The following is a 25,960-nucleotide window of genomic DNA, read 5'->3' as shown; positions in this document are numbered from 1 at the left end:
AGTCCTTATGTATTTGGCAAAAGGTAAAATATATGAATCCTAGAGTGTTCACAATACAGACATTTGTACTCATCTCATTCCAGGTGGCCCCCCTCTCTCTCCATTCTATCAACATCTCATAATATGTAGCATTTGGCATCCGCATATCACTGTATTCTGCTGATTCATAACATTCCTTATCATTCAACTGGCGATAACCTTTCTCCAAATACATTTCTCTAGAGACAATCACCACGTTGCCTCCTTTATCAATCTGTCTTATCACAATGCTATTGTCCCTCTGGAGATCATTGATAGCCTCACGTTCCAATTTAGATACATTGTCATTCTGCCATTGATTCTTCTGTGCCAACTCCTTAAGCTTTTGTACTACCAGTGTTTCAAGTGTGTCAATCGCATCATAATTCATTTTAGGATTAAATGTAGACTTCACCTTATAACCACCAGGACAACTCTGTTCAAGATCTATACCTAAATCATCTAAGTTTAAAAAAGGACCCCCTGTATATTCTTTTTCAGTATCTAATTGAGTTAAACCAAACAGAGTATCAATATCCCCTATTATAAGGTTACTATAGGTACTTTTCTCAGTCTTTTTTTGAGCAATATTCCCTTTTAAAGCATGCCACTTCATTAATTTCAGTTTCCTCGTGAATATGAAAAGATCTATCCAACTAGAGGCATAATTAAATTGTTCAAGGGACAAAAAGATAAACCCAACTTCAACACCCTCATTTCCATTTCATTCAAATTTCTGTCTGATAAAGTTATCACATTACTCTCATTATCCATTATTTTTGTATGTTTTGGCCCCTTGTCAATACTCCCACTGGGCTGTGTCTTTCTCTTGAACTGTCCACTCCTTGTCTCCCTCTTCTTCGACTTCTTGCCTCTGGATCTGTCCTTTCCTGTTGGCTCCTCTCTTGCCCCATTAGTCTGAGCTTCTCCCATAAATTTGATGGCTTATTAATTCCTAATTCCTCCTGATATCTCTCCTGTCAAATCACCCACTGAGATGTCATTCTTAATATATATATATATATATATATATATATATATATACACACACACACACACATTTTTATGTACATTGAATATTTATTTGGTAATTAAGTGTCTTTTAAAGGGTTATTGGTTATGTAAATTATTCTTTATGTAACCTGAGATATCTATATTTGATAATAATAATAAAGTTTAGAAAATGCATTTTATTCTTTTAAATTGCATTTGTTTTATTTAATTACTATTCTATTATTGTTTTAGTTATAATTTACGTTACATTTTCAGAGTTACTGGATTGTTTTGACATAGTAGGGAAAAAAGTGTGTTTATTGTAAATGTATTTAATGTCTTTTACCTATTTTGTATTATTTAAATCTCATTTTATTTATTTGTAATATATACTTGTTATTATGACTGTTTTAATAATTTTATGCGGTTAGCTATTTAAATATTTGTTTTATAATGATTAGAAACTGGAATGGTATATGTAACCATTCCTAAGTACAGCACTTTCCGAGTTTTCCCCTAAGTTGGGTTGGCAATGGTAAATCTTATCCCTCCAAACTCCTACAATTTCCCTACTGTTGCTTACATTGGAGTGGGAACAGTAAATCTAACCCCTGCAAAGTCCAATACTTGGTTAAATTGAAGTTAGATTATTTAACCTGACTTCTTTGAAGTCCAAGACTTTTGCTAGTAGTTATTTTAGATTCCTTTTAATATTCAGTTTTTTTAATTTAATGGTTATATCACTATTTAAAACATTGTTTTTATAAGTTTACTTTTTTAATTCTTATGTTATTGTTAATATGTTTATTGTCACTAAGTTACTGTTAACATTATTGTTTTTAGGCATTTACCTATTTTTTTACATATGTAATTTACTTATATGTTTATTTCCCAGTATAAAAAGCATCTAAATTGTGTTATTTGATACTGAAATAAGATTACATGCATGTTTTCATTATGTACATGTTAGATAATTTTTACTTTTAAATTACTATTTTTAATTTTATGTTCTAAAAAACCATTAATTATAGTTATTTTTTAAAGAATATATATATTATCTATATCACGTGTTAAAACTATTTAGTTTTTAATTATATTATTTTGCGATATAATATTTTAAAAACTTGCTTATAATAGTGTACAAGCTTTCAAATTTCAGTATGCTTAACTATTTTGACAATATTCTGTTCCACAATATTTTGGTAGTTTAAATTCCAAGTAATTAAACTTGATGTATTTGTAGGCAATATTTTTGACACAAAATTGTGGTAAGTCAATATCCTAGTGTCAATATTCTGTCTACAACCCAAAGACCATTGCCAAAACAAGCCGTCATCCCTATAAGGTGGACCATGAAGCACATAAACAATACGTCTTGGCACTTTCAGCTACTGGCTGCCCAATGAGGACGTTCTAATCAAAGAAATGAGGGTAAATGATGACAAATCCGAAAAGATGAAGTACTGTACCCTGAAACCCCAAAACTACTGCCTGTCTTATTGGGTTGCTTAATGCATGTACAAGGTGAAGCCTAGAAAAAGGCCCATCTGGCCAGCCTCTCAAAGCAGAGGAAGTTGATCACAGTAGTTCAGCCTTTGCACTGCTACGTTTTAGAACTGCGTGAGGGCCATATGGAAATGTGCATTCAGAGTTAAATCGGAAGTTTTGGAAGCTCATGCTATTAATAAATACTTCTTCACCACTATTGAGATTCATATAACTTGCTTGAGGGGGAATACAAACTTCAAATGTAGTCACAAGAACCTAGATTTGAGAGGGAACGTCAACACCACCAAGCCCTGAGATGTTTTTCAGGAGAACTAATGAGACACATACACTTTGAAGACAGGTTCGGTAAAGGGCATGGATATATTTATATTCTACAGAGGATGAAGTCCAGAATAATCAAATAAGCAACCATTTACGAATTTACAATTTTTTCTTAATCTCTATACCCTAAAGTATAGAAAAAAATAGCTTCTCCTATATAACCTTTGGTTACTAAGATAATTCTGTATGTACAAGACACTTTTGGATGGAGAAACCCTTTTGGATATTACAGAGTATAAACTGTTGTCCTGAAAAGGTGTCTGTTCGTCTTTCTTGTTCAATCAAAAAGTATGTTGGAGGGGCGTGGCCAAGCCAGCAATGGAGTCAGACGCATAGTCCGGACCGCCTGCTGCCGAGTCCCGAATGGAGGGGCAAATATCCTGTATGGGGTACTGTCCTGACCCCACAGGAAAGATCCTGAGCCCCCAGGGACCGCAGGTAGCCCAAGGCGCAGACAGCAACTGGCGCACAACAGAGAGGGGTGCCAGCGGGCGTCACGGAGGGCCGCCCTGGAAAGGGCCCTGGGCTGCAGCTCCTGTGGCCTCTGCTATACCGGAGGAAGGAAGAAATACAACATTGAACAAACAGAGCCCCCTCCCACACCTGATCCCACACCTGGGGAGGGGGCCACAAATAACCTAAGGCAATCCAGCAGCACATCGGAACGACGATGAGTCCGGGGGTGTGAGGAAGTAACGGCTGCCATATTCAAAGATGCGGAAGGTGGGCCCGAGAAGATTCCCAGGGGTGAGAAGGCCAACAAAACTAAATAAACTGTGCCCCCCCTCCCCTGGATGCAGATTGAAGGGAGCCCACAAAGACTTCCCAAAACCCAACCCACAAAGACCCTAAGAACACTGACACTGCCCTGGGACGGCGGCGAGTCCGAAGGCGGGAAGAGGCAAAGACCATCACCATGTTCTAAACCGCGGAAAGAGAGTAAAAGAGTACCCAGAGCCCTAAGACACTGGGGAGAAGCGGGACAGTCCTGGTACGAGGAGCCGTAAATCCCAAAGACGCAATGGTGCGTTCGGGGAGACACAGTAAAGGAGGTTCCCCTAGCTTGCGCCCAAGAACAGAAAATAACAGAGACAGAAGGGGGACCAACGAAGGAAGGGAATAAAATACCACCGCCATATATTGCAGGGCCCACAAGGTAAAACAAGCAAAGAAGGTACCCTGGGACACCGAGAGGAGGAGTGGCATGACAAGCCTAAGGCAAAGCTGCGCAGGGCATAGAAGTTGGGGACACAGCCAGTGGTCCATAAAGTATCCGTATACCGGAGGGTGGAGGGGAGCTGGACAAGTGGAGGGGCACGGATGGCCGCAGATGGCAAGACGGCACATGAGAAACTGAAGAGCCCTGCTAACCAGCCAGTGAGTTGGTGGCCAGGGACAGTGGTAGTTAAGGCCGCAGAAGAGAAGCACAATAAGGAGACACATGGGAACGCACACAGTGTGCTGGAGCAGGTGGGTGAGTGGGAGAACACGCTTGCGCACTGCAGCTGAAACCGTACAGATAAGTGACCGAGCAGCAACAACTGAGAAACTGTAGAAATCGAGAACGGAGACCCCAAGGTGATTACGTACCCCTCCTCCCCTCTGAAGAAGATGGGGAAACAAAGGACTGCTAAAGATATACTAACTGGGCCCTCCTCAAGGGATGCTACGGGAGAGATGGCTGGAGGGGCTGAAGCCCTAACACAACACACGGAGGTGATCCTGGGGGCTATACAGGAATCCAAGACGGCCTTAGAGAGTCAAATTGCAAAGCTTCTGGGGGAGGTAGGTCTCCTGCGTGATGACCATAACAAGATGAAAGATCATGTTTAAGCAACAGACGATATGGTGGGCGAGATGGCCCCGCAGGTGAAAACACTTACGCAGAAACTAGCATTCATGAACAATGAAATGAGAACATCGGTCATGAAAGTGGAGGATGCCGAAAGCTGGTCTTGTAGACACAACATATGCCTGGTGGGAGTCCCAGAGAAGGCTGAGGGCCCATCACTAGAACTTTACATAGAGGCATGGCTGAGTGACATGGTGCTAGGGGGAGTACCCACTAAATTCTTCTCGTGGAACGGGCCCACAGGATACTGGTGGCGACTCCACCGTCGGGGCATATCCGAGACTGATAATAGTGCGATTAATTAACTTCAGGGACAGAGGTGTGACCCTCCAGGAGACAAGAAAAAGGGGCCCCTGGAAAATAGAAGGAAAAGAGATAAACATCAACCCAGACTACACGAATATGGTGCAGAAACAACGGACAGCATCCACTGCAGTTAAAAAGGTCCTCTGCCACAATGAAATAAAATATGCATTGCTATACCTGGCGAAACTTCGGCTCGAACACAAGAAAAAAACACACTTCCTGGCATAGCCTTCAGAGGCCCGGGAATGGATAGAGATGCAGGTTCTTCGCCACAGCAATGGAATCAGAGAAGAGGGCACCAAGACTTGGACTACGGGTAAAAAGATACGCAGAGGGGCAGGGGCCCGGGCAGACCTGCCGCCGCACCGACACAGGAACAAATCAAGGCTGCACTCTCTGGGACCTTAGGGGGACAACCGAGACTTGGTTGAGTGACAGATGGAAGGAACTAGCTGCGAACACCGGAGGAACTGGAACAGAACAATTGGGGTCAGGAACAGAATCAGAGACGGATCAGCCACCTTAGGGGACCCCAATGACAGCAGACCTGCTGGGCTAACAGATAATTTTAAAATACTAATCAGTGACACCATGGCTATGGCTCAGTGGGAATGGGCAGAGAAGAAGCGGGAGGGGGTACCACTGTGGCCTCCGGGCCTCTTTTGCCCTTTCTCTTCCCTTATACACCCCTCGGGGTGGGACGGCAGATAACTAACAATGAACAGTTAAAGACAAACTACGATAATGGCAAGGATCCACGTCTCAGAAAGACATACAATGGGGAACTAGGGTTTCCAATCGGGGGTTCAGGCTAACACATACCGTGAATTGAGGGGGTGGTTAGTTCTACAATCACAGCACGGTAAGGTAGGGTGGGGGGTAGTTGGGGGAATGGTTCACAGTTTGTTCAATCAGAGGGGGGATCGGGAATTCGATGTCGGTACAAGGAACATGGGGAGTAAACGGGAAGACAATCCCTTAAACAAAGACAGACTACCCTTGCTGAAACCATTACATGGGTAGCGAGAAACTGTCACTCCTCATGTGGAATGTGAATGATTAGGAAATAAACATAAGCGGAGCCTAGTACATAAAGCGATCTCTAGATATAAATCAGACATAATATTCTTGCAAGAAACACACCTCGTAGATGTACAACATAAAGCTATGGAGAGGGGGAAATACAAAATAGTGGGACACATAATTTACATCCGGTTCCAGAGGGGCCATGGTACTTACTAAAAAAGCCCTTCCATTTCACACCACCTGCACATGGGTAGACCCACATGGCTGTTACATAGCAATACTAGGGACGTATAAAAACACACATATACCATTAGTCAATGTGTACCTACCCCCAGGACTGCAGGGAGAGGTGCTCCAAAACAATCGGTACAATACTTACGACCTCCCCTCCCGCATCAATACTAATGGGAGGTGATTTAAATATGGTGATGGATGCGGAAGTGGATAGGGCTAGTAAATCGAGGAAAGGATGCCCAACCAGGGGGAAACTGGAGGGCTTCACACATGCAATGGGCCTAAGTGATGTGTGGAGATCTCTCCACGGACAGGAAAATTGGTACTCATATTATTCAGCTGTCCATGACACTCACTCCAGATAGGACTACTTCTTACTCACGGCAGACTTGCTACCAAGAATTAAAGAGGCAGAATATCTGTCTAGGGGGATTAGTGATCATGCCCCACTACAGATGATGCTGTCTCTGGGACCCCGACCACCAGGGAAAGGATGGCGGATGCAAAATACGAAAGTGATCGAGGACCTAGAAAAAGCCACTCCGCACTATTTTACTGAAAATGAGGGGTCGGTACAAAGCCCGCTAACCCTGTGGGAGGCCTATAAAGCTATTATCAGAGGGGAGATCATAGCGGGAAAAGTAGGTGAAAGACAGCAAAAAGAGAAAAGAATGGTAATACTAGAAACTGAACTTATAACTTTAGAACAGAGATACACAACACAACCGACACAAGGCATTAAAAAAAAGATGATACAAAAAAGGGAGGAATACAATATAGTGACCTGAGATGAAGTACGACAACAATACCTACCACAAAGTAAATGGCTATATGAGGCTGAGAAAAAAGCAGGCAAACTGCTGGCATGGTTGCGAAAGAAGGAACAAAGTGATCCCCTTATTAGGGAAATTTGGACAGCACAAGGGGAGCTAATAAGGGATCCTAAAGAGGTAATGGAGGAAATGGCAGCCAATGGAAGATTTTTATAAATCCCTCATAACCATGCCAGAGGCAGAAATAGATCGCTTTATAGCTGATTGCCCCTTGACACATATATACCTGCAGCAAATTGCGAAACTAGAAGAGGAGATCTCCGAGGAGGACATGATGGCAGCGCTTGGGCAACTACAGTAAGGGAAATCACCGGGGCCAAATGGATCCCTGTCGAGTTTTTTCAGAAGCTCGGTAAGGGGCAGATACCACATTTGCATGAGGCATTACAACAAGCTTTTGAAATAGGAGAATTCCCACCGATATAAGAGCAACGATGATTATCCTTCTATTCAAACCAAACAAGCCCAGAGACCGGGGTGATTCCTCTCACCCAATCTCGCTGTTAAATGTCGATGCTAAAATACTGGCAAAGACACTGGCAATCAGACTGAGAAGGGTGATGACAACCCTGATCCATTCGGATCCAACAGAGTTTATACCTGGCCGCGCTACAGCCCTGAACCTCCAAAGGCTTCATTACAATCAGGCCTTGATAACACATTCAACCAAAAGAAGAGCAATTCTCTGCCTAGATACCAATAAGGCATTTTGATTCAGAAGAATGTAGATATATGTTCGGCATACTGGTTAAGATGAGGTTTGGTCCGAAATTCCGGAGCCCACAGCAAAAGTTAGAGCAAATGGACACACATCACAAGAGTTCGGCCTCCACAGGGGGACCAGACAGGGGTGTCCTCTGTCGCCAATGTTTTTTGCATTGGCGATCGAGGGCTTGGCCAACTGGATAAGAATAGACCAGCTGATCAGAGGATGGCCCACCAATAGTGGTGAGGGGGAACGGATCTCGTTATATGCAGGCGACATTTTATTGTATTTGACTCGGACATCATCTTTACTGGGCCACCTGAAAGATAGTTATCAGGCTTTCGGGGAGGTATCAGGTTTCAGAATAAGCTGGGGTAAATCTTTACTATTCCCAGTAGAGGCAGGGGCGATAGACCAAACAATAACACTACCAGTAAGACTGGAACTAAAGAAGTTCAAATACCTGGGCATCTGGATGTCTAGCAATCCCCACCTCCCCTACAACAACAATCTACAACCCCTATTGTAGAGATTCAAAATGGAGGTTAAACATTGGCAAACCATCCCGATTTCACTGATGGGTAAGGGCAGCACTCTTCAAGATGGTGGCTCTACCCGGCTTCCTCTATGTTTTACACAACTCCCCATACCCATTCCTAGATACATTCTTACACAAAAGGGACTCTCTAGTATGCACATTACTGTGGTCAGGGGGGCAACCTAGAATCAAACTGCACACCCTACAAAGATCAAAATATGAGGGGGGCATTGCCCTGCCAAATATTCGGAAGTACTACGTGGCAGCACAGCTAAGCATAATAAATCACTGGGTCTTTGCTCAAGAGAGGACCCAGCGTTTAGAGGGGACAGGGAACTGATGCACAAAAACAGTTACCTGCACTGGCTATACGGGGGTAAATTGAACCCTGCATTCAGCCCACCAACAAAAACGGCCATACAAACATGGAAAAGACTCACCAGAGAAATGGGATGGGCCACACTCTTGATCCCAAAAACACCCTGTGGGAAGGAACCAGATTACCCAAGATAAATACCCTAATGGCCTATAAAGGCTGGGACAATATCGGGATAACTTATTTAGCTGACATATGGGCCGCAAATGGGGTGGCACCCTTTTCACACCTCAAAATAGAATATCAAATGTCGGACACACAATGGTTACAATATGCCCGCCTGCAGGCAGCCCTGAAACATAGCATCCATGCAGAAGAGGAAACACAGGAAAATGCCCCACTAGAAACGAGACTTCTTGAGGGGGAGATACAAAGCAAACTAACATCACAGACCTATGGTACAATTATGAGAAATAGACAACCCTCATTATCTAATTTATGGGAGAGATGGAAAAGAGACTGTAAGTAACTGGAGGAGGAAGACTGGACGGAGGCACTAATGTTCCCGGCCGAAGTGGCCATTCCAGCATCCCTCAAACTAATACATATTAAAATACTACATAGGGTATATTATACGAGATCTCTGCTCTACAAGATAGGGAGGGCAGCAAATGCTAAATGTCTGTGGGAATGTGGGGACGAGGGCACATTCTAACATATATTGTGGACCTGCTCCCGGGTCACCAGATTCTGGGAAGACCCTGGAACACGCATGGTGAACGAACATAGAAATGACACCGGAGTCAATGATACTGGGGGCATGGGGGCAAACCGACCACACAAGATATAAAAAACTACGCATTAATTTAGGTAGTATGATTGCAAAAAGGGACATAGCGAGGAGATGGGGATCGGGGATAGCACCAGGCCACAGTGAATGGTGGGAGGGTATGGATAGATGCTGAATTCTGAAAAGGGAAATTCCAGTATTCCAGTATATGCTTCAGGTGAAGCATTATGTGGTATGAGGATGGCTGAACTACAGTGCATTATCAGGCACCACCAATTCATTTTACATAGTTAACAACAAACTAAGTATTGTGCAGCAGCAATCATTGGGTACATGCAGAAAGGATTAGAGACAAGTTGGGTAATGTGGCTCATGAATTACATCTTGGAAGAAATTTGACAAGGGTACAGGAAAGGGAATTATACTGGTAGATTAAGGTGCATCAGGTTGCAGAATAGCCTGTGCGTGACTGTGTTCTGTGTTTCTTGCGGTAAAAATAAAGTGGTGAGACAGACTTCCTTATTACCAGCTGAGGTTGCTAAAGAACTGTGGGCCACATAACTATGGATAACATAGGTCCATTTAAACTACTGCAACCTTCTTAAATAATTGCTATTCTGTTCTCTGACTATATGACAAGTTGGATCTCTGCCAGCTGCATGAGCAGTGTCATCACTCAGAATGAATTTGAGTTTTTCAAAGATGTGTTTGTCTATGAGGTGCAGCCTAAAATCCTAGAGACAGACAATGGTGTTTGGTTCGTAACCAGAGAAATACAAGACTTTATGGAACGACTAACTGTTACTAACTAAAGGAGAGTTTTTTATTCACCCAAAACTAATAGCTTAGTTGAGTGGATGGCGAGAATTATAAAGATTACAGCACAGATTAAGTCCACCTTACATATCCCTTGAAGGGTGTTTTCAGAGAGACATTGTGGCTACATTGAATTACATCAACCACTGTGACTGATATTTTAGCTTTTGTTGCTTTAATGGGGCATAGATCTGGAAAGAATTTGTTTCTGACAAGGTTAAAGTGCTCATCGTGGAAGAGGGTGGTAGACAGGGCCAAGCTAGCTAACATGCTAACCCACAAAGAGAAGGGTGACTAGAAGATGGGTGAAAGTAATTGAGTTATGAAACCCAGGTTTGTGAGGAAGTCAAACATAAACTATTTGGGCCCGTTTGTTGTCAAGAAGGTTGACACTGGAGGTACATGTTCAGGCTTCTTAAGTGGAATGCTAGGAGTCCTCCAGGTGCTCCAGAAAGACATGATGCTGCAACAGGCCTCTGGTAACATATCACTGTGTCACATTACAGAAGAAACCCATATAGGATAAAAGGCAATGTGTAGTACACTTTGAACTACTATTCTTCTAATAAAGACAGTGTATATACACTCCCGAATTCTCAATCTTGATATTTCTATGCCTCAAGATGCAGTTCTGAATCTTTGCTATTTTGCAACTGGTGTTATGCTTTTCCCTCTCAGTGCTTTCTAGTCTCTGTTCTTTTTCTTCCTTTTTTCCTTGATGTATATCTTAACTTTCTCTATATTTATTGCACATTCTTACATGGGGGAGTGGGGTTGTTTGGCCTTTTGCACTGCGAGGCCTTAGAACTGTGTGAGATCATAATGAATACACAAGGAGACTTGAATCTGCAATTGGAGGATGCATCTATTCAGTCTGTATCCTGGTGTCCGCACATGCTACTTATAAAAACTTCACCTTTGGTAGATCTCATGGAACTTGCATGAGGGTGAATACGATTGTAACCATCTTGGAGTAATGCCCCTCTCATGCATTCTTCATGCTTCTCATTATGACTTACTGGAAACCTTAAATAGTTTTGTTCAGATGGTGAAACCAGAAAATATCATCTTTAGAGGTTAATTCTTCCAGGGAGTAGCCTTCATTGAATTGTCTGGAAGAAGGATTTCAATTATCTAGGACACTTTCCAATGGTATGTCTAATGATTTATGTGGGGTTGCTGCATGGCCCCAAGCAATAACTGAACTTTTTGGTGGATATCCAAATCTTATTTGCTGACGGGCCCGATTTAGTTCAATTAGTCAATTTGTGTGTGGGTGCTGGTACATATTGCAGCTGCACAGAAATACATCAGATAGCACCTCGTTGCTACTTGCAGAAGGGACCCAAGTGACTTAGATTCATTGGAGAAGCATGTACAAACTCTAGGAACACCTCAGGAACATACCTGGTCATATAATGTAGTGACAATCTCAGAACTACCCTGCGTTTAGGCAGGAAGGATATCTTAAAAGAGATTTCCTCTGTTTTTCTTCCAGGTAACTAGGGCACTTTCAGTGACCAGGTGGTTACACAGTACACCCTCTGTCAGTGACAGTCTTTATCTGAATGGCACGGTCTTCCAGAGAAGAACTACAAACGCGACTGCAAAACCATTTTGCCTACTTTGTGCTTCCTGGAGATAAATTCCGAATAAGAGAGATGCTCCGTTCTGAAGCGCAGAGAAATCAAGACATCTTATTATGTGTTTTAATTATTCATCTAAGGATTTACCAAAAGAAAATTACGAATGCCAAATGTCTGTATGCAGTCGCTATGCTACAGGCAGTGAACGTCACCTTCTGAAATTGTAAACTGAGTGAAGTACTTTCTTTAAACCCTGTAAAGTATGGACACAAGTGGCTAGATCAGGGAGATTACCAAATAAGAAAGCCAAGCGGTAGGCGAAAACACCGGGCACAAGAAAAAACAGAGAAAAAGACAAGGCGTGCTTAGAGAGAAGCCATGTTGCAGAAAATTCAGACCTCGAGGATGAAGTGATCAATCAGAGGAACCACATGGGCAAAGAGGTTGCAATAACAAGCAAGTTCCTTGTTTCAAAATGTTTTACCTCTGCTTCTTAAGCAAAACGTTATCGCTCATCACATGTGCTAGGAAGAAGGTGCAGTATGAATATTATTTATTACAGACTCAAAATAAATATTTGTCATGTAACCAGGTAGATGAAAACTGCGCTGAAAGGTAGAGCGGACAGGTTTTGGTGACCTGAATCTAGAATGAGTAAAAAGTAAGAACTGCTGAACAGCAGACAGCAAGAAAGACAAGGCGCCAGGCCTTTTACCCCAGCATACTTCTAATGCAGGTCATATTTTAAGAAACTACAATGCGACTGGTCATCCGCTCAGAAACGGTTCCGCCGGTGCTGTTAAAGAACATTCTAATTAGTTCTGCCATGAATGCGCACAGCAACTGTGAAGCTTCCATATACCAAATTAGATTTTGAAATGAAAGCCTGGCATGCAGTAATTACCCTCCTTCTTCCAGGACAATGTAAGATATCACTTTCCACATTTGTTGCTTCACTAAACAACTCTGCATTATTTTGCTCGTTAAAGCAAATATGAGCATCAGGGTTTTGTAGGGCGCACTTGCGCCGAACAAAAGTCATTTTTTTTCACTTGTTTTAAATTTTCTAAACAAGTCTTGGATTTGAAAATTCCCTATGAAAATAAATTGGCAGATTGAGTGCTGAAGTGACAATACTAACGTTATATAATGTCTTATAAATATACATATTTATATTCAAACAGGAATGAAAAATAAAACGCATAAGTAGAGATTGGTAAACGTTATTTGGTAACACAATTTGTATGTAGCCCTGTCACTCACAAGAGTTCAGTGAATGAAATGTAACTTGTTCCAGAAAACGTGTAAAGTGTACAAATTCAATATACATACCTGTCAGTTTTTAAATAGAAAAAAAAACTCAACACATTTCAACAGCGGTATAGAAAACAATAACATAAGAGTCAGCTGGTTCTCATTAATTCCACCTCTCCAACAATTTTGGAGTTAACGCTGGCACCTGCGTTAAGAGCTGCACTCCCGATAAGTACAATATTTATTTTAATTAGAACTTTCCTAAAGCGCTAAGAATCTGTTGTCAAGGAGCAATGGGAAGAGGGTGTAAAAAACTGTGTGACAAGAAACTTGTGGATTCATCAGTTATGCCATATGCTCACTGAGAACACCAAAACCCATCCTACTGTGATTCAGTAAACTTTTAAAAAGTTTGTTTTTAACTTGACATATATAATGCTTGTGCCACTCATGGCAAACATACTTTGTATACTCACTCAAAATAAAACATTTTTACAGGCCTAAACCTTCAATTTAAATATTAATACGTCACCCCCAAGGAAGGCCCTGTGGTACTGTTCACAGTAAAACACACAAGAGTGTTTCAAAAGCAGGTTGAGCCAGCCCTGGATACTCCTACCCCATTGGTTAAAGAGTGTCCAGGGTTTCCCCCCACCCACAGACTAGCACTGGGGATAATGTGACTTCCCCAGTACACCCCCCTCAGAACACTGCTGTACCGGAGGAAGAATCCGAAAAGACTGCCCTGCTGTCAGAAGGCCTGAGAAGACTGGATCTACTTTGCTTTTATCCAGGGTGGGTCAGAAGGCTGACCTTCTGTTAGAGCAACAGGAGACAACAAGCTTCAGGGAGGCCTTTTTTGTGTAGCTGAGCAGTTCCAATTGGATTTGCCCTAGAACCTGATGCTGGCATTTGCTGGAGTGAGTTTTGACCACCAAGTGCGGTCCTCGAGGTCCTGGACTCTTGGCTGCTCTTATAGTGTACTCCTCCTGCCTCAGACCTGGGACTTATAAACGTTTTGTCAGCTTTCTGTTCTGAGAACTGGTGGGGGATGGGACCAACCTGCTAAGCCAACCTGACCTGGGTACATCACTGCCAGTCCTAGGATATCTTCAGCTCCCTGCATTCTTCTCCACCGCAGCAAGCCCCATGAGCTGAGATGTTGACTCTGGAATCTACGGACGATGAACCAGTTTGAGCTACAGTCTGTAACCTTGCCTTTCTGAAGAAAGACAAGCACCAAAATAATCCTATCATTAAAAAACTTCCCTGGGAAAGTAGTCATTGGTATCCGATCAACGTTTCCCACTCAATGCTCTTCCTGCCTAAATCAGTGGGGCTGCGGAGGATTCTACACCAGAATTTGTCAATACTGAGCCATGTCTGACTACAGCTTGTTGCCTGGTTCCGCCAAAGACTTTCAACTTCAAGATAAAACTTTCAACTGAGACAAACCTGGTCCCTGTATCCAACATGTGCTCCATTACGGTCTGCTTCAACTTTCACCTTAGTATAGGTCAAGCTCAAGCAGAAGACTGCAGTTTGTGCATGACACCTTTTGACACTATTTTTATCTCGAACGTTAGAAAGTCATATCTCCAATTCCCTATTTTAGATCTTTGTCATTTTAGTGTAATTAGATTTATTAAAAATGTCTCTATGTTTCTAAATTGGCATGGGGTTTTTCTTGTGTTGTATTAAGACTTTATTACTGTTTGTGTAATGCATAAATGCTCTACACCTTGACTCTAACTTAAGTCAGTATGTTCTGTGCCATAGCTTCCATGGGTTTGAGCTCAGGCTCATATAGCAACTTTTGTTGTTCACCCTGACAAGGATTGTGATTATTATTTGCGTAGGATTCTCAGCCCTCTAAGCTAACAACTCAATTTCCTATAGGGTCGCATAAAATAACATGATGCAAGAAGATGCAGCATTTGGAGGGAAAGAAACAACGCCATTAGCAAGCTCTGAACCCCACAAGAATGCTGTGATTCAGAGCTCACATAATCAGTCTAAATTAACCCCCAACTACCTAGCACTCTAAAAGAAATAAGGGCAAGAGTTTGCTTCCTACTTCTGGGCCCAAAGGTACTTTCCGAGTTTCATCTTTTATGGACAAAATTATAGCCTCCACAAACTTTGATTCCTGACAATTTAGGTGTGCACCCTCCACCGCTTCTGGAATTCATGAGGGACTACTTTAGTCTTCAAGCATCCCAGCAACACTGGAGACAAGCAAGTGCTAACAAAAGTACTGAAATATTGAATGCTACAAAAGAGGTTTGCTTTCATTCTTGTAACATTCATTTTTCGGGTGCTTTGTCAGCACTCGAGGCCATGAATTGCTGCACTGTCCAGTGACTGAACAGACTGAATAGAAAATGATTGGCATGTTATAAGAATATTCTACAAAATAATTTGATTCACTATTCCAAGATGCTGACCATGTCTATAATCAGTCGGCGAGTGTCGCCACCGCACTTGGGAGCAAACATTTTTGTAGTAAAGTTTTTAATTATTAAAAAAATCCATTCCTGTTTTTGCAGTAGTACGTTTTTTTATTCAATGAAAAGGAAAGTGAAATGAATCGGGGCTAAAAGGATCTATTTATTTAAAAAAGGAATAGCTGGTATTTGGGTCAGGAATAGTGTTATCTTTGAGAATTCAGACTGTTTTATCTAGTTTATTCATACAGAAGCTTGTATTAAATAGGTAAATATCTTCATTTTATTTTCAAAACCCTTCAAGCCACTGTCTGGGGCCACAACCATGGCATTTGTGAAACATATTCAAAAGTTGATAACTGATTGATAGCTCATGGAGAGTTTCGTAAAACTAGTGCTGATGCCTCCTTGGAGTTCAGAGGCACTTGAGGTGCTGCTAAAATCGTATGACTCATTGAGGCATTTTCAACAGATTAAGATAATATAAACATAAATATAATACGCATGTATAAAAAAGTTGCATGCAAGGTACACCTCAACAATTATACATTTTCCTACTTCTATTAATTATTCTCTAAATGAAACCTGATGCTTAGTACCCCTGCCTCTCATGGCTTCTAGAGATGGAAGGGGGATGGTGGCACATATGTCCATCTATCCTTTCAATGACATGTTTAACAGTTCATTACTTCTATTTACTCCGATAGACTGCTTAGTGGTCAATTTGGATGTATTCTCATGCAGCTGCGAGTAGTTAAACTAACTCAAGTTCTATTATTCATGTTACCCCTTTCTTCTCAGCTACTCAAGTACCAGAAGGCTTTCTTGCTTAGGTTCATTCTGTTGACTTCTTCAATACTGTGTGTGTGATTTTCATGATCTCCTTCTTTTCTTTTGCTTTTTTGCTTCCACTGGGAAGCCACAGACCTTAATGGGGAAGCTCAGTGTGCAGTGGGTATGATGGCCTTCCACAGGACATAGGCATTTATCCATCACCACACTAATATATAGCAGGGGCTCTGGAAGAACGAGGTGTGAGGTCAGAAAGGTAGTGATGTATTTACTGTCAGAGGGAACTGGAAGGAGTCGGGTATCAATAGTGCACAAAGCAATGAATGCAGCCAAATGTTGGAGAAAGGTATTGTATGTGAGCGGTAACTGGGGTAACAGTAGATATAAGAAACAAAACACTGGGGTCCAACAAATACCAAGGATGCTCAAGTAACCAGCTCTAATAGTTCAGGCCACTGGGCTGAATCACAAAGTGATACATGAGCCACACGACTGACGTCACGTTCTAGAATCTATGCTAAGAAGGTGTGCTGCAGGTGGCGCCACTCTTGAACATGCCACAAAGAAGAGCAGCACTGACTGAAAGACATGGCATCCTGCACCTTACCTAGGGATTTACAAACCACATCAGGAAGGGCACCACTATTTGATTATTTGTAGTTTGTCATTAACTTTAAGTACACGTTTACAGCTCCATCAGCCACTCCATTTTCATAAGGGTTTGCACTTGTCTCCAGTGCTGGACTATGGAAATTTGCAAATTTTCACCTTCGCAAAGGGACGCTGATGTGTGCATGTGAGAGGGAGAGATAGAGAGAGAAAGAGAGAGAAAGTGTGCTAATCTGTAAATCAGGCTTTGTGGCTCCAAAACACTTTTTCACAATATACAAAACCCTTTTATGAGTTGGGAAAGTATCTCAAGTCATAGGACTGGTATAAAAGAGGGCATAAAAGAGGGCATCCCCCTCCTTGTGAATCACTTGTGAATCACACATCTATCTATCTATTTATCGTTTCCCCAGTTTGCATTATGACATCGTGAGGAGCAGGCAAAAGTCCTTGACACCACTGTCTGCTTACCCAGGTGTCCCGAAATTGGAAACAATTTTTTTTCAGGAAATGCTCTACTTTTGAAATAAGTGATTTGCCTCTGGGAAAGCAAACACCGAAATGATCTTCTGTCATTTGCAGGCTACCATTCATGCATTCACACCCATTCACACCAGGTAAGAAAAAAAACGAAAAAAAAAACGACCTACCTAATTAATATTCATAAAGCAGATGCGTTTCGCCTTCCACCGAATGGATATTTTGCAATGCGGTTTTTTTATTCATAGGTCGTATCAAAAATTACATCCCAGTTTACAAACCAGTCTTTCAGTTTTATGCATTTTGCACATCTCTAGTTTGTGAAACAAAACAGTACACCAGGCCCCTATTTCCTTAACCTTATTAAGTCATATTAGAGGTTTCTAGCATTCACCACATACATATAAATGGTTAATATTTCAAAGACAGAATTTTGATAATGATAGAGATCAAAGTTTATTAATACATTAGTGGCATAAACGTTAGCACATACTGACTAATTAACCTTCATTTAAAATCCTAACAGAGAAATTAACGTGGAAATGTAAAATGTGCATGTTTAAATGATGATGGACATTGCGGCTGCCATTCGTTTTTTGACATCATGTTTAATATGAAGATTTTGTGCACCTGTATTTGAGTGAATTACTGACGTGAGATAATGTAAAATATATTTTATTAGATGAATAATGGAATGAAAATCTTAAATTAATATGATTTAATCATACTTATATTGAATTAAATGAATTTTATTAACATGAGTTACAGCTGTGGAGAAAAATAAATGCACATTTAAAATTGTTGTAATATGTCATATGTATTGCGTGCAATTAAATGATTTGCAATAGGATTTGTATGTATTAATTGTATTAATATACATTTAGGCTTTCTTAGCTTGAATAGGCCTGAAAAAATTATTCTAGCAGCATTAGTGGAAAATCATTTGTTTATTCTGTCCCCTCTGACCTGAATTTTTTTCCTAGGTTGTTGATGGTTGATGTGATGTTGAATGTCCTATTGTTTTGAAGGCAAGGAACATGTTTTAGAATCAATTATGGAACAATATTTGTTCTAGCTGTCGATCAAGACAAGAAACACATGATTCCTATGTGAAACTGGCTTAGTTTATTTTGTGTGCCATGAGAAAGGTCTTGAAGTAACAAATAAGTAGAAAATGTAAAATTTTGGCGGAAATGTATGAAATCATTGAAATGACAATGCACTTTTGTTGAGAAAATCCAAAATAGTTGCAAACTTGGTGGTGCCATCGACAACTATTGGACACTGAATGCGATGCCTGAAGTGAGCTCATCTGAAGGACCAATCAAAAGGATTTCGGTTATTTTAATTAGTGAGACACCTTTGTAATTTAAAGTCAGTTTGTCCAGAACTCTGCTACAGCCTGTCTTGATGTGCTGATGATCCCCAGCTGATCTCTGCTTTCCTGATTCCCTTTATCCCTTAGTTATCTTTGAAGACTAAAGCCATATTCTTAAATGCTCCATGTGTTTATGCTGTTCAGTACTAATATGCCCAACTAATTCTGAACTGCTGACCTGTCCTATGTGCAGCTCGTGTTATGCACTGTTCTGATGCTGCTGTCAAATGACGTCAAAAGAAAGTGATCGCTTTTGCTGACGAAGTATTACCGTTTGCTGTCCCATTATGAGAAGTATAACTAAATGTGGTTTCTTGTCTCTTTTTCAGCTTAGGCACTTGCACCAGCATTTTTTTTTTATAGTGAGCTATCTTAGTTAGATGATTTTCCAAATTATTTTTATCTTTCTTTTGCCTGCATGTGTTAGCCTGCTACCACACATGCAAGTTCTAATTTGTGCTAGAGATAAGAATGACCCAGCTCCGGAACTGATTGTTAAAAATTTATTTTGATGATTTACTGATGTCACCATCAACTGCTTCGAAATCTGAAATTAATGTGCATATTGTAGTTCTGCTGATCTATGTTATTCTTTTGGAGCGTTTAACAGTACTGATGTTTAGTAGGTAAAATCTTTTTAGACATTTTGGTCAGTCAATGATTTTCATGTATGTTTATAACTTAGGCGGTCATTATGAACCTGGCGGTATGGCCCGCCATGCCGTTGGTGGGGGGTAAAACTGCCAGCCGGCATGGCGGGCCACACCGCCACATAATGAACTCCATGAGTGCCGCCATCTGCAGCCCTCACTCACCGCCAGGCTGCCTCTGTCAGGCAGCCTGGCGGCAGATGGAAACATTATCCGACAGGGTAGCAGTGCTGCCCCTCGGATAATGTTTCCTCAGCCACCAGCCTTTTCCTGGTGGATTTCCTGCCAGGGAACGGCTGGCAGAAGGGGTGCACCGGGGGACCCCTGAGGGCCCCTGCACTTGCCATGGGCAGTGCAGGGGCCCCGGTGCAGTGCCCCATTGCGCAGGTCAGATCTGCGCGACGGGTGCAGCTGCACCCGCCGCACAGAGGCATGGAGCCGCTGTCCTATGTCCCGGTCAGGCCTTCCTGTGGGCCAGTGGGGATCCGGGGATGCTGGCAGTCAGTGTTTTGACCGTCAGCATGAACACAGCGTTTTTTACTGCTGTGTTCATAATGAGGGCCTTAGTTTTGTGCACCATTTACGTAACATTGATTTTGAGATTGTAATAAAGCTTTGAAATTTATTCAGTTTAGAGTTTGATTTAGAGTAAAATTGCTTATAATGTTTAGAATTGTTTATGGTTTTATGTTATTGATTTGTGATCGAATGCTTTTCACTACTAAACTTTTCACCAAGTCCAAAGATCTATTCAACCTCTATTAGTGAGAATAGTGAAGGTGTCTCACCAGCGCGTTTGTGGGTTCTGAACCCGAGGTGGGAAGAAAACCTCAGCGAGCGTGCCAACAGTTTTGGTAGCAGGGTTATGGTTTTGTCTTGTGAGGAGGAGAGTCAGAATTTGCCCACATTGTGAGTTGTTTTTTATGTAGTGTAGGGATTGGTGAAAATTCCAGTGTTGCGTTGTACGGTATGTGTTTTGAGTAGGGTTTGCGCTTGCAAAACGTTTGGTTAAATTGCAGTGAAGTGTGATGTATGAAGTGAGGATGGAGTTTGCGTACTCCAGGTAATTAAGTAGGGCGTTTGCATACTCCAAGTAAGGAAGTGGAGAGTTGGCGTACTCCAAGTGAATGCTGTGCTTTTTGCTCCAAAATTGAACACGTGGTTGTTGTTGTTGATGGGTCCTGCGAGGCCTAAGACTCCGGAGTACTGTACAAGTGTATGGAGACACTTGGTTAATTTATTGTCTGCAGTGAGATGTTGGTCGGTTGAGCGCTGTCGACGATACCAGTAGATTCCTTTTGTGTGTGTATTGTTGGATGGTATCAGGTGAATCCTGAGTGCATAAGGAGAATCTGTATCAACAGGAGTGAGCTTTGCGGGTCAAATCTTACTTGTGCACGTGAAAAAGTCATAGCTGAAAGAGTAGCTGTTTGTTAGAAAGGCCACAGTCGAAAGTTCCATACAGCTTTCAAAGCGTTTGAGTTCTATCTATAAAGAGCAGGCAGGTTTTGGTTATTCTGCTCGCAATACATGCATTTAGGTTTTGCCTGAGGGGTGTATGAGATGACTCTGAAGTGAGTCGTAGCTGCTGAGTGAAGTAAGCGTGACGTCATTTGGTCCGCGCGGGACTAGGTCGGTTGGTGAAAAGAGACGCGCACAGATTGGTGGGCAAGACTGAGCTGCTATAGGTTGAGAGCAGCTTGTGAAAAGGAGTGTGGGATTGAAATTTACATTTTGGTTTTGTAGATTTTTGTGTATGAGAATTAGGTTTGTGTAAAAATAATAAATTTCAAAGCTTTAAGGTGTGCATTGCGAGCAAATGGTTTTACTCCAGTTAGAGAAGGTGAACCTACTTCATCATTCGAAGTAATGGAGGAGAGCGGAGTTTCAGCATGTCTTTGGGTGATTCAATGGTGCAAAATAACTGAGAAGGAGGGTACGTTAGCTTTTCCCTGTCATGTATCTTTTAATTTAGGAATTTTAGAGAATTTGAGGAGGGTTTTGTACAAGTCCAAACCCCTTCCTAGACCTGCACAATTTGAAGCACTTGCTATTTGTGAATTAATTGCAGAACAGAAAGAAGCTGAGAAATTTGAAAGGAGAGAGGAAAACAGAAAAGATTAGCGGAAGCTAGATGGGATGAAGAGCAGAGAATGTGGGAAGCAGATATATTACATGCAGTGGAGTATTCCCAACATTTACACAGGAAGGTGATGGAAGTGTTAAACCTAGGGCCAAAACAAAATCTGAAGAAGATGCGGAGCAGACGTTAGGTGAAAATAAAAAGGTAGCAGATCCCGAAAGTGATTCAGAGGATGAGTTTATATCAGTTGTTGCAGAATCGTCCTCCAGCACATAATGCAGTTGCATCAGTAAGCCCCATTGTACTCTCGAATATGGCCACAGCTACAGTTCAACAAAGCCAGTTTCAACCAACTCCAAATGTGCCTTCTGCTAATGTTGCACAGGTATCAGTGGTTTGTCGGACAGTTCAAAGGTTAATACAATTCAGAATGTCACAGTTCCAGTTATGCCACAGCCAATTCAGAATGCAGGAATGACTCAATATGAGTCCACACCCAATGCACACAAAGCACAGAATTTGTGAATCATAGTCAGACAATGCCTATGTATTTCCCAGAATCAACACCACGGAATGCTGCCCAGAATCAGTCAAACTGGAAGCAGGTTATGAGAGCCCCATGCAATATTCCACAGCTTGCGCCCCTGAGATAATAGAAATAACATTTGTTTACAAGGATTGACAGCCCAACAATTGATCGAATGGTTAGACAATTTGAGTGGAACATCAGTTTCAGGAAATACGCCAGAGGGAGAAAAGACGTTGAACATGGCTAGATTAAAACTGGAATTACATGAAATGATGAAGGGAACCCTTGACTTAGACAGATTAGAGCCTTACAATGGAAACAAATTGGGCTTCATGTGCAAGGACGTTACTCTTTGACAGGACAGGTTTAGGAGAAATTAACTGATTTGGCTGAGAAATAGCAGACGAATAAATCCAAACAAATGAAAAGAAGTTATAGATTAGAATTGGATTCTAGAGACATTGCGAGCATAAGATCACCTGGAATGAAAATTCACATTAAGGAGTTAATTCAGAACATGCAAACATGGGGAGGCATTAGATAACTATAGACAGGCAAATAAATAAGATCAGAAGAAGAAGCTGACTGCATCTTCAGATGATGTACAGCAGGCTAGGGGAGTCATAAAAATTATGCCAATGAGAGAAATTCCAGGAGGGAACATTGTTAATCTTCCTTGGAGGAGAAGTGAAACACAGTCATTTACAAATGATCACCCAAAGTTGAGGGAGAATCCAGTGGAATGGTACCAGCAAAAAGAGAGGTTTGTCAAGCTTGCAAACTGTTTGTGGGAAGATTTAAACACTATTTGAGATTGTGGTTCCAGCAAATTTGTGGGTTGAGTGTAAACGGAGTGTTGATTGGCCAAAGCGTGAGCTGCCAAGGGATGCAGTAACAGGTATGCCGTCTGAGGAGGTGATAAAAAATGATTACAAAGTGATTGAATATCTGTAGTTTCCCCTACAGATATTGATTGGTAAGGGATTGACAGGACATTTCACAAGACAAAGAAGTCCATTTATGATTATTATGACAGATTGTGGCAATATTGAAGCAACACAGTGGCAGAGAGATTATTGAGACATTATTCATTAAGTGTTTAGATTTGTTCAAGGATTGAAGCCTGAAATTAGCAACATGCTTCAGAATCATTTGATTTGCTGGCAAGGAAGCTGATTGATGAAGTACTGCATTACGCAAATTACTGTAGTGACAAAATTGAGTTGAAGCAGAAGAGATTAAGGGAAAAAGCAATGGTGATGCAAATCCAGTCTGCATAAGCAGCAGGTATGCAGGGTTCACATAAAATGATGAGCGCAGGAGGAATGCAGGAATACAACAGCAGGGTAATATGGTACAGAGGTGGAGGTAGTGGAGTTTGAATAGGTCCAAAAGTTAATATGGCTGATGTTCAAAACATGATGGAAATGCTTCCTTATCATGCCGCAACATCTGACATTGGAAAAGGGAGTGTTCCTATAGTAATGTAAATATTGTGGTGCAGGGTGGTGGTGTTGCACAGATGGCAACAGTTAATTTTAAAAACAAAGAGTTTAAAGGCCTCAAAATGAAAGTATGAATTCTCCTACTGGAACATTCCGAATGCATGTTCCCAAGCAACAAGTACAATTTTCCCAATTCATGCCTCACAGCAAATGCAGGTTCAACAGGTTCCGATGTTACATAAACAGGTAATGGTCCCCCAGCAGAACGCGAACCAAAAAACAAATGCAAATGTACACCAGTTAATCACACAATACCCATTGACTGATTTCAGTGACGATGAAATGAATGAAGAAAATATGAGTGAGAGTTCAGAAGAGGATGAATGCATGTTGGCTGCTTCACTGGAAGTAGATCAGCGTGGTCCTTATGTGAATGTGAGTGTCCTGGGTCATGATGTTTCATTACTGGTTGACAATGAAGCAACTTGTTCCACTGTCAGGTCTGCAGAAGTCCCTAATGTGCCCCTTTCCGGAAGGACAGTTCAGGTTGTAGGAGTAGCAAACCAGCATTTGGTAAACCGCATTACAGAGCCCATTCCAGTTAAAATAGGAACCTTTGAGGATTGTCACTGATTCATAGTTTGTGATTCAAGTCCTGTGAGTCTGCTATTGAGAGACTTACTATGCAAATAGACATTTTCCATCACTTGTACACATCAAGGGATAGCAATTCAGACCAATAGCGATAATGATGAGACCTCCAGTCTAACTGGTGAGATGTATCCTCTCATTACATTATTTCCTGCTATCACAATTAAAGACCTTCTTGATGAATTACAAGACACAGTAACACAGAGTTTGGGATCTCTCTGGAAATGATATTGGACTTATTCGAAGTGTTGAAACAGTCAAGGTGAATGTAAAGCCAAATGCAGTTTTACCCAAAACGGCACAGTATAACATGACCCCAGAAGTAATTGAAGGTATTACCCCAGTAATGGCAGATTTTGTTGAGCAGTGAGTTTTGAAAGAAGTAATGGGCAGCCTATGTAATTCTCCAATTATGGGACTGTGAAAATCAATTGGGAAATATTGCGTAGTGCAGGATTTGAGAAAGGTGAACAAAATTGGGGTATCCCGCTGTCCCGTGGTGCCAAATCCAGCAGTGATTTTGTTTCAGGCTCCATGTGAAGCAGAATGATTTTCAGTTATTGTTTTGTCACAGGAATTTTTCTCATTGTCTTTACATGAGGATAGTCAATTCCTTTTTTAATTCCGATTTGGCAACCATATGTATTAATGGTGTCACACTCCACAGGGGTTTCCAGAATCACCGTCTATTGTAAATCAGTTCCTGAAAAAGAATTTAGAGTTTTTGAACATGCCACTAGAATCTGCTTTAATGCAGAACATTGATGACCTGATGGTTCCACCAAATACACGTGATGCTTGCTAACAAGATACCACAGCGTAATTTAATTATTTGGTCGAAAACAGACACAAGGTTTACCCTACCAGAAGGAAGTGAAGTATTTGGGTCACCCAATTGAGAAGGGTGCAAAGAAAGTGTCCTGAAAGAGAGTTGCAGCAATTGTGCAAATGAATCTTCGAGTTTCGCAGAGAGATGTCAGAATGTTTTTGGGAATAGTGAGCTACTGTCACCACTGGATCTCACATTTTTCAGTAATCTCCAAGGCGTTGCAGAAGTTACAGACCCAATACCCTTCAATGAAGAATGCATGATAGCTTTAACTGAGCTGGGAGAGAGTTTGTGCAAAGCTCCAGCTTTGGGAATGCCTAATTACACAAAAGGCTTTTCATTGTTTTGCCATTAACATGATGGTTGTGCTCTTTCTGTTTTGATGCAATTACATGGAGGAACAAACAGACCTGTGGCATATTTTTCCACCACATTGGATCCTGTAGCTGCTGCTTTGCCCGGCTGTTTAAAAGCCGTGGCTGCTGCTCGCGTGAGTATAGGTCAATGCGAAGGCCTTGTGATGGGACACCCTTTATCCGTTTATGTCCTACACTTAGTTGAGGTTCTCCTGACAAGGACCAAGAACCAATATTTGACCAGTGCCCACCTTACTCGTTATGAGTTACTGATTCTTGGATCCGCTAATATTGTGGTCAAAAGATGTGCCATATTGAACCTTGCTACACTATTGCCTGTCAATGTTAATGATTCAAATGATGTTAATGAAGTGGAACATGACTGCCTCGATGTCACTATGCAAAAAAAAAAAACAGACCTGATATTCACGATACTCCTCTAGAGGAGAATGATCAAGTTGTATTTGTTGATGGCTTCTGTTTAAGAGACAGTGAAGGCACTCAGAGCTGGTTCTGCAATTTGCACCCTCTCAAGAGTAGTGAAAGCGTCATGGCTTCAAGGAGTCATTTCTGCCCAAGTAGCCAAATTGATTGCCTTACAAGAGCTTGCTGC

The 25,960-nt window shown here is 41.5% G+C and overlaps 1 protein-coding gene across 2 annotated transcripts in view; it reads right to left on the bottom strand.

Annotated features, from left to right (window-relative positions):
- DOCK4 (dedicator of cytokinesis 4) overlaps positions 1-25,960 on the bottom strand; it is a 1,300,588-nt gene that overhangs the window by 599,283 nt on the left and 675,345 nt on the right. The gene's annotated exons all lie outside the window — the stretch shown is intronic.

Source organism: Pleurodeles waltl, chromosome 4_1 (genome assembly GCF_031143425.1).
Source record: "Pleurodeles waltl isolate 20211129_DDA chromosome 4_1, aPleWal1.hap1.20221129, whole genome shotgun sequence".
In the NCBI taxonomy this organism is placed as follows: domain Eukaryota; kingdom Metazoa; phylum Chordata; class Amphibia; order Caudata; family Salamandridae; genus Pleurodeles; species Pleurodeles waltl.
This window is presented reverse-complemented; position numbering and strand designations above follow the sequence as displayed.